Source organism: Chiloscyllium plagiosum, chromosome 5, assembly GCF_004010195.1.
Source record: "Chiloscyllium plagiosum isolate BGI_BamShark_2017 chromosome 5, ASM401019v2, whole genome shotgun sequence".
Lineage (NCBI taxonomy): Eukaryota > Metazoa > Chordata > Chondrichthyes > Orectolobiformes > Hemiscylliidae > Chiloscyllium > Chiloscyllium plagiosum.
The window spans coordinates 23,588,718-23,601,774 of record NC_057714.1 but is presented as its reverse complement, the minus strand read 5'-3'; the positions used below and the strand labels follow the sequence as shown (position 1 = coordinate 23,601,774).

Sequence of the window (13,057 nt, the reverse complement as noted above, 5' to 3'; positions counted from 1 at the left end):
CCGGATGTGTTCATATTTAGAGGTTAACTTGGGCGTGTTCGTGGTGGAGACACTTCTGTCATGTGGTAGAGTCCCATTTGTAATATATTTGTACATCAGGAATACTCATGATCCTGGGTCCTTTTGAAATAATGTTTTTTTTTTCAAGATTTAGTCCAGGAGAAATTTATGGTATTCAACTCACATTTATTTAAAAGTGGTGTGCAACAGTCAACTTTTGCGCAGTTGTGTCTGAGGTCAGTGCTTTTCCATGTTTCTGCAACTCAAGGGAGGGGAACATGAGAATGGCTGCTTGCATAAAACATTGCAATTGGTATCAGCTAATCAGGGTCGAGTAGGGGTGGTGGGGGGTTGGTGTTGTGGATTAAGGGCGTCAAGGAGTAAGTAGGAACGGCCTGGTATCCTGGCTTCATTCTGAATACAGCGCTGAGAGAGAAGCCAGCAAGGTTAAAATTAGCGCAGAGTGTGGGGAGTGACTCCATTCTGCATGCTGTGTCAGGAGAGGTAGCAGCAAGTTTAAAAAGAGCGCAGAGTGGAAAATGGCTTCATTCTGACCATAATGTGAGAGAGGAGGCAACAAGTTTAAAAACAACACAGTGAGCAGGGAGACTCTCTATTCTGAACACAGTGCTGAAAGAGGATGCAGAAAGTTTTTTGACCAGCCCATTCCCATATGTACTTCCTTCCATGACCTGTGTGGTTACTTACAACTTCCTACAAAGTATGTTGAAATATTGGTGATATGAAAGGGAATATATACAAGTGTGAGATGTGGTTTGAACAACTTAGAAGTGTTGAGGAATGAGAGGTGCAGGAGATGCTCTGACTAGAAACAGAATGTATGTCAGGGTGGAATCTGGCTAGGGGATGTTTACAAAGGTAAATTTCTCAGTTGAAACTAGCTATTTGGACTCAGAACTGGCTCTAAGGTAGAAGACAGAAGGTGGTGGTGGAGGGTTGTATTTCAGACTGGAGGCCTGTGACCAGTGGAGTGCCACAAGGATCGATGCTGGGTCCTCTACTTTTTGTCATTTACACAAATGATTTGGATGCAAGCGTAAGAAGTATAGTTAGTAAGTTTGCAGATGACACCAAGATTGGAGGTGTAGTGGACAGCGAAGAGGGTTACCTTAGATTACAACAGTATCTTGATCAGATGGGCCAATGGACTGAGAAGTGGCAGATGGAATTTAATTCAGATAAATGCAAGGTGCTGCATTTTGAGAAAGCAAATCTTTGCAGGATGTATTCATTTAATGGTAAGGTCCTTGGGAGTGTTGCTGAACAAAGAGACCTAGGAGTGCAGGTTCATTGCTCCTTGAAAGTGGAGTTGCAGGTAGATAGGATAGTGACGAAGGCATTTGGTATGCTTTCCTTTATTGGTCAAAGTATGGAGTACAGGAGTTGGGAGGTCACGTTGCGGCTGTACAGGACATTGGTTAGGCCACTGTTGGAATATTGCGTGGAATTCTGGTCTCCTCCCTATCGGAAAGATGTTGTGAAACTTGAAAGGGTTCAGAAAGAATTTACAAGGATGTTGCCAGGTTTGGAGGATTTGAGCTTTAGGAACAGGCTGAACAGGATGGGGCTGTTTTCCCTGGAGGATCGGAGGCTGAGGGGTGACCGTATAGAGGTTTACAAAATTATGAGGGGTATGAATAGTGTAAATAGGCAAAGTCTTTTATCTGGGGTCGAGGAGTCCAGAACTAGAGGGCATAGGTTTAGGCTGAGAGGGAAAAGATATAGAAGAGACCTAAGGGGCAACTTTTTCATATAGAGGGTGGTGTGGGTATGGAATGAGCTGCCAGAGGAAGTGGTGGAGGCTGGTACAATTGCAACATTTAAGAGGCATTTGGATGGGTATATGAATAGGAAGGGTTTGGAGGGACATGGGCAGGGTGCTGGCAGGTGGGACTAGATTGCGTTGGGATATCTGGTCGGCATGGAAGGGTTGGACTGAAGGGTCTGTTTCCATGCTGTACATTTCTATGACTCTATGTGTTGTCAATGAAGTTTAATCTGGATTGGCATCAATGAGTGTGTATTCTGAGATGATTTGGAACTTGAAAAACAGCCTAGCAGAATGTTGCAAAAAACCTCAGAGGCAATGAGGGTAAGAAAGCATGGAAAAACGTTTCAGCTTTGATGAGAGTAAGATCAGAATGTTGGTACAATAAAGGGCAAAACATAATTATGTTTTTAAATACTTTTGTATCTGCCCACTGGCTACTAATGGTTTGTTTTTAATTGTTAAACATTTATTGACACATTCATGCCGTTCTTTGTGAAACCAATTTAGATGATGCCAAACTTATTAGCAACATCGAATACATTGTAATCTGTACCCAGTCAGACATATGCTTCCCTTTCACTATCAGGCCTGATGGGTGTTAACTTTAGCTACATTAATTTCATATAATTTCTTAACAGCCTATTTGATTTTGTATTTGTTCACCTTGATGTCAACGAAGAAATCCAAAGTATCTTTGTCCTTAATTTTCTTTGTTAGAGACAAAAAGAACTGCACATGCTGGAATCCAAAGTAGGCAGGCAGAGACTGAAAGAACACAGCAAACCAGGCAGCATCAGGAGGTGCAGAAGTCGAAGGTTTTGGGTATAACCCTTCTTCAGGAATGGAGGTGGGGGTAAGGGGAGTTGTAGGTAAAGGGTTATGGTTCGGGATTGGGGTGGAGTGGTGAGGTGGTGTCGCAAACTGAGTGGTCAGAGGGAACTTTATGAAAAATAATGGTCCAGTTTGTTCCTCCTGGGCGCACCCTTTCTGGAAAACTTGGATTGCTATCTCAGTCTGAGTATCTTTAAGCCTGAGGTAGGTGCTGTCCTAATTTTGTTCTGCCTATGACTATGAACTCCCTTCAAACTGGCCTTCTTTGCTTTCAAGGTCTTGGATTTAGCTTTAGCTTTGGCTACATCATGCTTACATCAGAGACTCATCTGGAAATGCTTTAAACTTTATTTCTACATCTCCCGCAAGCATGTTTTCAGTTTCCAACATAACAATCTGAAAATATTTGTTTAAAATTATTGATTGATATACTTAACTGACAGAATCTTAAACTCCACCATTCCTCTCATGTTAAAACAGATTTCCATGACTACCTGGTCAGATCCACGTCCCCCAACAACCCACCCTCCTGTCCTGGCACCTTCCCCTGCCACCGCAGGAATTGCAAAACCTGCGCCCACACCACCTCCCTCACCTCCATCCAAGGCCTTAAAGAAGACTTCCACATCCATCAAAGTTTTACCTGCACATCCACCAATATCATTTATTGTATCTTCCTTTCCATCTATCCACTCCACCCTCCTCTCTGACCTATCACCGTCATCCCACCCCCATCCACCCATTGGACTCTTTGCTAACTTCCCCTACCCTCCTCCCCAACCTATCACCTTCATCCCCAACCCCGCTCACCTATTGTACTCCAAGCTACTTTCTCCCTCCTCTCATTTATCTCTTCACCCTTCAGGCACTCTGCCTGTATTCCTGATGAAGGGCTTTTGCCCGAAACGTCGATTTTCCTGTTCCTCGGATGCTGCCTGAACTGCTGTGCTTTTCCAGCACCACTGTAATCTAGAGATGAACCAAATCAGCCTTTCTACCTCTGTATTCACAACATAGTTAAATTAAACCTGCATTAATTACTCAAGTGGTTCCTAACCAGACTTTTGAGTAATGAATCCCAGACTTTATGAATAGCTTTATGAATGACTTTATGAATAATTTTGTATCTCAAACAAAATACTTTACAATTTATTAACTACACAATTGCTTTAGCAAAAGAACAATTAAACAACAAGGAAAGCTGAGGACTATGCTTCATACCCGAAACATTTGTGTCCAGTCCCAATTCATACAAAGACAAGACAGAAAAACAAACACAATTAAGGGATAAATAAAATGAAACAAAATTGGCCAGCTTACTTAAGTAGCTTTCACAATGCATTATTCACAGGCACACATGTGGACTCCTTAGTTGCTTTTCCGAAACATTGATCAGGGTTACCTTTCCAGTTCATTCAGATAGAAGCAGTAATTCTAACTCAGATTTTTACTCTTCAGGCTTCTGGAAGCTGGTGTAGCAGATTAAGAAGGGACCTTTCAAATTTCATGCTGTCTCACCATCTCCCAGAAAACATAATTAAAAAAAACTTAAATTCTGGTTCCACCCTGACAGACTGATCGACTCTTCCTCAGACCTTAGTCATCATTCAACAATTGCCATCTGCTTGAAAATAGGTTCTGTTCAGACTTGCTGGAACCAATTCTCAGGTATTGACCTTACTAATAGTCAAGTTCTGATATCTAACACAATGCTCTTCTCAGGGTTGCTGTGTCTGTCAGAACTCCTCTAATCAAGAAGCAGCCTAGCCTGACCTCACAAACAAATGCTTGCTTGATCTGTTCTTTTCCTGTTATGACAGGCTGTCCCAAAGTCCACAAGTCATTTCCAGCTCACAATTTAAAATTGATAAAAGAATAATACTAAAAATAATGAAAAAGAAGCGAGGGTTCTAACACTCCCCTCAGTCTGATTTACAGATTCAATTGTGATTTTGTTGTTCAAAGTAGGATAGAAGGCCATGGGTCTGTGATCTGTTCTTGAATTTTCCACTCAGCAGCTGAAGTGGGTGGAGTAAACTTAGTAACATTATCCCAGACTTTATGGTATTGAAAGGGCTGATTGTCTCTGGGTAGTAGCATCAGGATCCAGACCAGTGGGTGCTTATGGAGAGAATACCCACTGTGTCTTGGCAAAACTTTGATTGGTCTCATCTTGTAGTACTTGTTCATGTTATCTTCTATTGAAAAGATAATAGGGCACCAAATACAGATTAGTGTTGAAGTTTTGTCATTGAATAAGAATTCACAGGCATCACTTTTCTGCTTCCTGGTCAGAATAATGATATTTGGAACTTCTTGTACCACATTTTTGTGTTTAGGATGAAGAAATATGTGAAGCATCTGAGATAATGCACAGTAGTAGTTGAAATCTTCAAAAGCTTTGTACAGCGAATTATGGGTGAATATCTTCACACTGTTCCCTGCACTGTAGAATGTGCATTAGAACTGTCAGGACAATTTCTGTGATTCCTGCTGAGCATTCTAGATAAAATGCAATATGAGATTTCTGACAGTTTCCCTAGATTATTAGATGATGTCAAAGAATTTTGGAAAAGTAGAGTATCATTCTTCTGTTCCAGCATTGCTGAGGGACCATCTCGCATGTACAGAACTTTTTGTGCTCTGTGATCCTATATTATCTGAGATCTCATTGAGTTTAATCTGTCTGCTGACTGATGGAAGGTCATTGTGACTGCTTTGTACAGTTCGGGTATTCCATCATCATCTTCAGGAGCTGCATGTAGTGATTCTTTAGCACAGTTAATCACATAAACTTACATCACTATCACAGTAGATAGAGAATTCTGCTCATTCTGCTTTGGAAGAAAACCAGAGGGATTTTGATATAGTGCATCATTGTCTAGAGAGTAAGGCACTGCTTGTTTTTCTTTTTTATGTGCTGCAACTGAGTAGATTGTGGTATGTTCAAGGTTCAAATACTGGGTGTTTACTTGCCTATGATCTTCTAAAGAATAGATGCATCCTCTTTAACTAGGATGAGGTGAAATGCATCATGAAGTTGATCAAACCTTTGGGTTAGCTAAAGCATATTTTGACAAATCATCCAATATTCTTAATATGAAGCTTCAGTTGTTTGGAAACGTTGTGGCAAATCTTAGCAAAATGTCATATAATCTTCTTGCTATGAAAGCTCATGTTCCTGGACAGACTGAGGCAATTCCTTACAAATGAGATATAATCATCATCTTTGTATGGAGTGTCTTATACCACCTATAAAAGATTTAGTTGTATACAATAATATAAAACAAAGAACCGCAGATGCAGTAAAACTAAAACAAAAACAGAAATTGCTGGAGAAACTCACCAGATCTGGGAGTACCATTTTGGTTCAGTGACCCTTCTTCAGAACTGTATATTAAAATTGGATTGTGGTCTGTCAATTCAGCAAGAATACCTGCTAATCCTGCAAGATATAAATAGTTAGAAAATCACACAACACCAGGTTATAGTCTAACAGGTTTATTTGGAACTATTACCTGGTGTTGTGTGATTTTTAAATTTGTTCAACCCAGACCAACATTGGATATCTCCAAATCAAGATATAAATAGGCTTATTAACAACATTGCAATTGCGGGTAAGTGTTGCTATGAAACAACCTTTAACTGAAGTACATTGCCTCAGACTCTAATGTTTGAAGACATACAGTGTCAGCCATTTATAGTGTCAACCAGTACATAATAATTGCTCATAAATTGATACATTTTGAACTCAAATTGTTAACATGTAACTTGGACCAGATGAGCTTTTACAACAACTGGCAGTAGTTTCACAACTGTCATTAGTGAGATGAGCTTTCAATTCCAGAACAATCTGTTGAATCAGCTGCTGTGGTTGCATTTAAACCCATGCCTCTAGAGCATGAATGAGGTGCTCATAATTACCAGTTCAGTGACATTACCATTGCACCACCCACCTTCCTGGATGTATGGGCTGGGGGGAGCAGGCAGATGGTGACATAATGGTAATGTCATTTGAATAGCAATCCAGAAAACCAGACTGATGTTCTGGAGACATGCATTTGAATCCCACCAAAGCAGATGGTGACATTTGAATTCAATTAAAATCTGGAACAAAAATTAGCATAATGGCAGTCATGTGACCATTACTGATTGTTCCAAAAACACATCTGGTTCACCAATGCCCTTTAGGGAAGGAAATCTGCCAACTTTGCCTCGTCTGGCCTACATGTGTCTTTATACCCACCATAATATTGTTGACTCTTCACTGCCTGCTAGTAAATCAGGGATAGGAAATAAATGCTACCTGGCCAGCAAAGCTCTCAATGATTTCCATTTGATTGAGAAACTCTAATTTCCCCGTTTTATTCTTCCTCCTGATCAATTTGTTGGATCTGTACTATTCACGAACCAATCTTGTCAATTAGCCTGTAGGAAGCAATCTTGATTTACAGAATGGTTGAAAATTCTGCTACAGTAAAAGCTTTGATTGCCTCAGCTGAGCATTCATGTTTACGTTGCTGAATTGCACCTCAGTGACATAATCTCAAAATGATTCTTTCCATCTTTTCTGCAAAAGTGGTAGGCATTTTGATGGACTAGGTGATATATTTTGGCCTAGCCAACTAACAGATTCAGAGTGAGCATCAGAGTTGCTCCCCAAGTCACAGTCCATTTTTACGATGTTTGCTCAGCATGCCTGGTTTAGTGGACCAACTTACTTAAATGTTGTATATGAACTGCAAAGATGTTAGCGATTTTGTCATTGAGGACACTGAACACTATTTTACCTCAAATATACATATCTTTCATCATGTCAAAACCACAGGAATAGGACAATCTATAAAAATCATTAATAAAGGAGTATACCAATTCACTTGCATTTTGAGATGGCTGGTTAAAGTGATTCTTCCTGAGGCTAACATAGGAATTGAACACTTTGTACTGACCAAAGATCTATTGTGGACTCATCAACACTTTGTCTGAGGATAACATCACTGCATTGGGACCTACTACATAAAGGAAATTATTGATCTGGAGCAGCTGTTGCTTTGAATGGAAATTTGAGTCGGTTCTGCAGCTGTGGAAGTTTTTTCCCATACCCCCATCTATATGTTTGCTTTGATCCTTTGACAGCATTGAAGGGCAGTGCAAGGTACAGGAACAGCTTGGCTGATGCAACACAGCTGTCATGTTGGAGTTTATCATACTTCAGGTAAGTTTACAACTTACAAGTATTTTGGGGGATGGGGGGTCTTCTTAAGAGTCTTGCCTCATGATTCTTCAAAGGAAAAACAACTTACTCTAAATTTATGTCCCCACCAGTGCCACCGTATGGGTTTGTCTGATCTGATAATCTCTTGTCAGACCTCAAGATGTTTCTTCAAAAGTATTTACTAGCACTGTACTCATGGTGATCTTTTAGTAGATATCCCATCCACAATCTACTGTAAACCTAAATCTGCAATTTAGTTCCTGTACATGGCATTGTTTCATAATGTTAAAAATCAAACATTACCAGGTTATAGTCCAACAGGTTTATTTGGAAGATTTGTTTGTTTCATAATAGTTAATAATTTTGCCTAACAAATGAAAATTGATACAGTTTAGTTTCAACTTTTTCAATTTGCATAACCTCAAAAACTTTCTCAGAGCAGATTTTAAGATTTCACTAATCTTTGTATGTAAATCTGTTTTCTCACATTACTCCTGAATAATGTAGCTCTGGTTTTAAGGCAATGCCCATTTTTTCTGAGCTTTCTGCCAGAGGAAATAGTTTCTCTCTATCTACCCTGACAAATCTCTTAATCATCTTAAACCACCAGATTAGATCAGGCCTTAATCTTCAATATTCAAAGGAATACAGGCTTAGTCTCTGCAACCTGTTCTCATAATTTAACTGTTTCAGCCCTGGTATCATTTTGCTGAATCTGCACTAGAATGTCTCCAGGGCTAATATATTATTCCTGACATGCAATACCCTGAAATGAAAACAGTACTCCAGACCATTTCTAGCCAGATCTCTATAATTCTAGTGTTTTTGCAATCCGGACCTCTTGAAATAAAGACTAATATTCCATTTGTTTTTAAAAATTAGTTTCTATACTCTGCTAATCCCCTCCAAACTGAACTAGTATTCTATTTTGTCATCTACCAGAAGTTTGGATCCCAATGGGGGATTCTGTATGCAGGAGTTCTTCTAATTTCTTTGGGGATCAGAAATCTAAATCCAAGGCTGCATGCAACCGTTGTGATCTGCCTGAGTCCACAATTTACATTAACGTGGCCTCTTGTCTAGTATTTAAAGAAGTTGCTACTCAAATTCTGGCTGTATTTCAGTGATTTTTGGCTATCCAGTACAAAGTGAAGCAGGCATTTCAGAGCATCTTCTTGCAGAGATCTTCCAGATCCTGGATACAGTGGTCATCCACAAGTTCTAGTAGCCTTAGGTCCAAGGGGTCAATCAGCCTGACAGCCCAACTTTCCTTGGCCATGTCCATGGAGAATGATCGTGCGGTATATGCTTGAGGTCTGGTATGACCACTGACTACAAAAGGTATAGGAATGCAGAATCAACATCAGGAACAACACTTTAATTTGGTAAGTTTTGTTTTGTTTCATTCATATTGTCACTTTAAAAAGTGGGGACAGATTTAAATTTGTTCTCTTGATTTCTTTTGATGGGATCTATGCCATCCTTTCAGCCATTTCATGTGGATGAGTAAATACCCTTATCTCTTTCTTGTGTCCAGGGTAGATAACTTTATGCTTCCTCACACTGAACCTCATTGCATAGGTTTATCCACTCATGTAATTTATCAGTGTTGTTTTGTAACTTTCTGCTTCCATTTACAGTGTTTATCTTATAACTTAGTGTTGGTAACAAATTTAGATGTTCAGTTCTCTATTTCTTCATCCAGGTTATTTATAAATATAGCGAAAAGCTACAGCCCCTGTACAGATCCCTGGGAGAGTAACATGGGGTGGAAATTTTGCTTGGCAGGACCAAAGGTAGGCAAAGCTGCACTTCTATGTTCTGAGCATCATGTTAGCTTTTCAATATGGTTCCACCTCCCATGACTTTGAAAGAGCTTCTTGAAAGCTTAATTAAGGGCACTCTGATGTTCAGATTTTTTAATCAAGTACACTACAAACCCATTGCAATGGGGGCGTCCATGGAATGCTTTCAGCAGCAGACCAAGTGAACAAGGGAGGCAGAGAGTCCAATCTATTTGAAAGGTCTCAACAACAGCAAAACACGTTATGTGGGAGACCTTCCCTACATGTCTGAAGAGCCAATATTTCATTCCCTCCTACTTGCCTAATTTGTGGCCAGTGACCAGGAATAGTGGTGCCTTCACTGGAAAATCCAGAGTTCAAGGTTATAATGTCTCATAAATGTGTTTTTTAAAACAACCTCAACCACCTCTTAAATACTTATCCAGCAGATCCAAAGGTTTTCCCAACACTTCTTTGATCCCACTTCAAGGGAAGCCAGCAAAGGATGATTCAATAACATGAAATCAACCCAATTCAATTTCTGGGACTTTTCCATCCTGCACACTTCCAAGCCTGTCCCATTGGACTGGAAAAGTCCTGCCCAACATTTTAGGTCGATATCTTTCAATCCAAACTGGATAATGTTAAATCTCTAACAGGCACAGCGGGAAAGGAAAGGAAGAAGGGGGGAGAACAAAAGAGAAGGTCCATTAAGGCATGGATGTGAGAATTAAATGACCAAAGGGATGATTGTACAAGGCAAAAAGAAATGACAATTAGTCAAGAAAACAAATAATTAAGCTAGGGAGATGTAAAAGAAGAATCATCAACAGCTGTATCCTAAAGGGGACAGATATTAGGATCTGAAATTGTCAAACTGGTTGCTGAGTGTGGATGGCTGTAAAATGCCCAATAATGAAGTGAAGACTCAAATAAATGGTGTCTAAAAGTTCAGGGTCATCTTGCAGACTGAATAGAGATGCTCCATAAAGCAAGCACCCAATTTATGTTTCACCTCCCCACTCTAAAGAACAGGCAAACAATGAATCATAACTAAAGTGGTAGCAATTTGCTGTTTTGAGCTGTTGGATGCTGTTTGAGGACTTGATTAGTGGAAAGGAGAAGATGAAAGGGCAAATGTTTAGGGCAGGGTATAATGTATTGCTATAAAGTTAACAACTTTGTTATTAATCCTGAACTGAAAATGTGTTGCTGGAAAAGCGCAGCAGGTCAGGCAGCATCCAAGGAACAGGAAAATCAACGTTTCGGGCATAAGCCCTTCTTCAGGAAGCACTGAATCCTGAAGCACTTTTCAAGGAGTGATAGTGTCCCAATTTCTAAACCAGGCAGCCTGAAGTGAGTAATACACTGCTCAACAGGTTGACCTCAAAATATCTATTATTGTTGGGTTGGGGTACCTGGTTGGCATGGACAGGTTGGACCGAAGGGTCTGTTTCCATGCTGTACATCTCTATGACTCTATTGATCATGCAACTATCAAAATTGTGGAAACTGAATTAGATAAATCTTGGAATAAGAAACAAAGTACTGGAAGTTCTGGCTGTGTCTGTGAAAGAAACAAGAGTTAATGTTGAGTTGAATATGGTTCCCAAGTTCTGAAGAAATATATGTCTTGAAACATTAACTGTTTCTTATGCTTGCAGACCATGTGGGTAATTTCAATACTTTATTTTTATTGCAGATTCCCAGCATCTGCAGTATTCTGCCTTCATTTCAGATGAACCTTCATCTTGTTTGCCCAGCAATTCCTATATAATCTGTAATTTTACTATGCCAAAGACAACTTTAAACTAAATTAGCTCAGTGGGAATCAGACTTGCCTCTACTATAACAGCAGTGGGCAGATTGCTTTTTCAGCACCTTGGCAGTCTTCGTGGGGTCAGGTAATAACCAAATACCATATCCTGTTTCACCCAAAACGGGCAAGCTTCCTTTGCTTCAGATGTTGAAAGCCATTCAGCCCGTTTTCCAAAACAGTATCAGTTGGAAGTCCGTTTAAGGAGTGACCCTCTGGAAAATCGCTTTTTTTATTTGTTGTTGTGCAAGACTTATATTGCAAAGGCAGAGTAACTGAAAACCAAACAAACAACAGAAAAGTGGCTCCATCGAAGCTGAGCAGAACTGAAACGTCAACTCTGTCCCACTCTCTCCGCAGAAACTGCTGGAAGCAGCACAACTTGTTCTCAGAAATAAAACCGTGCAACAGAGGCTTGATGACAGCAAGAAGCCCCCCAGCTCCTCTCCCCATGAGAAATGGACAGGGACGCAGTGGTAACAACTCCAAACGCGGGTGGGGTCGCCACTCTCTTTCGCGTCCGCCTTGGTGGCGCATGCGGCCTGCCTTCCTTCCTCCCTCCCTCCCTCGCCACCCCCGACCCCTCCCCCTCCCGCGGGGGCGAAGGGGGGGTGACATGTGACCCTCAACTCCTCCTCCTCGCCATCTTCTGTCAAAGCGAAGTTCGACTTCCGAGTGGAATCCTGCCGCGCGCCGTGTTCCGCCCGTGGAAGGCGCGAGCCTGCCATTGGAACGCGCCGATTGTCTCATCCGTTCGGCCCTCGGCCCCTGCGTTCTGTTGATGCGCGCGTGCGCGCTCTCGGAGGAACAAGAGACAGACATAGAGAGAGAGAAGGGGAGCTGCTAGCAACCAGACACAGGTTTGTGTTTTTTAAAGCACTTGCGTGGAGTCAGTCACTCCTCACCTTCATTTAGTTTTGTCTTTTTTTTTGCTGTATTGATGACAAGAGGATTTTTACACAAAATAAATAATGGTAAGTGAAATAAGCTGGTGCGACTGACTGTGAAAGTTTGTAGCGCACCTCCTAAAATAATGTCTGCTGCTCCGAATCGTGATCTAACTGCTTTACACCTTTCTGTAATCGTCCTGCACTGTTACATGCAGTGCACAGTTAGTAATACCAGTCCGTCACTGGGGTAGTGGAGGGGGATGTGTGCGGTAATCCTTAGGCGGGCTTCTTCATTGAGGAAATGGATTGCGCTGCATCTCCCAACATCATCCGTGCGGGCTTGAGAATGTACACACGTGTAAAACCCTAGCTAATGTTCATTTGTTTTGCTTGTCTTTTATTCGTCCTGTGCTATCACATGAAGTGCTTAGGCCTTGTCTTTCTGTGTGTTTAATGTGCCTTTCAGATTTCGCAGTTCTAGCATTTGGTCATGTATCCAAAACATGATCCAAGCACACTTTGGTTGTTTTACGAGGTGTCTATGTGTAGTAAAATTGCTGTTGAGGTGACCTTTCTCTGTCAGTTATGAAGAGAAACACATTTCACCAATTCGTAAGAAATTTTACTTGATATTTTGTTCCTAAACCGTGTTGAATGATGTTCCTCCCCCGTTGCACGCAACAGAATGTTGAGAAGAAAATTCGCTTTATCCTTTGAATGGACATTTTA

The 13,057-nt window shown here is 40.8% G+C and overlaps 1 protein-coding gene and 1 pseudogene across 5 annotated transcripts in view; one reads left to right on the top strand and one right to left on the bottom strand.

Annotated features, from left to right (window-relative positions):
* Nucleotides 1-2,295: 2,295 nt before the first annotated feature.
* LOC122550235 lies at nucleotides 2,296-12,166 on the bottom strand (annotated as a pseudogene).
* LOC122549753 (protein PALS2-like) overlaps nucleotides 11,176-13,057 on the top strand; it is a 157,667-nt gene continuing 155,785 nt past the window's right edge. For all 5 annotated transcript variants that reach the window (XM_043689710.1, XM_043689709.1, XM_043689708.1 and 2 more), the window contains exon 1: nucleotides 11,176-12,298. The gene's annotated coding sequence lies outside the window, so the exon portion shown is untranslated. The remainder of the gene's footprint in view (nucleotides 12,299-13,057) is intronic.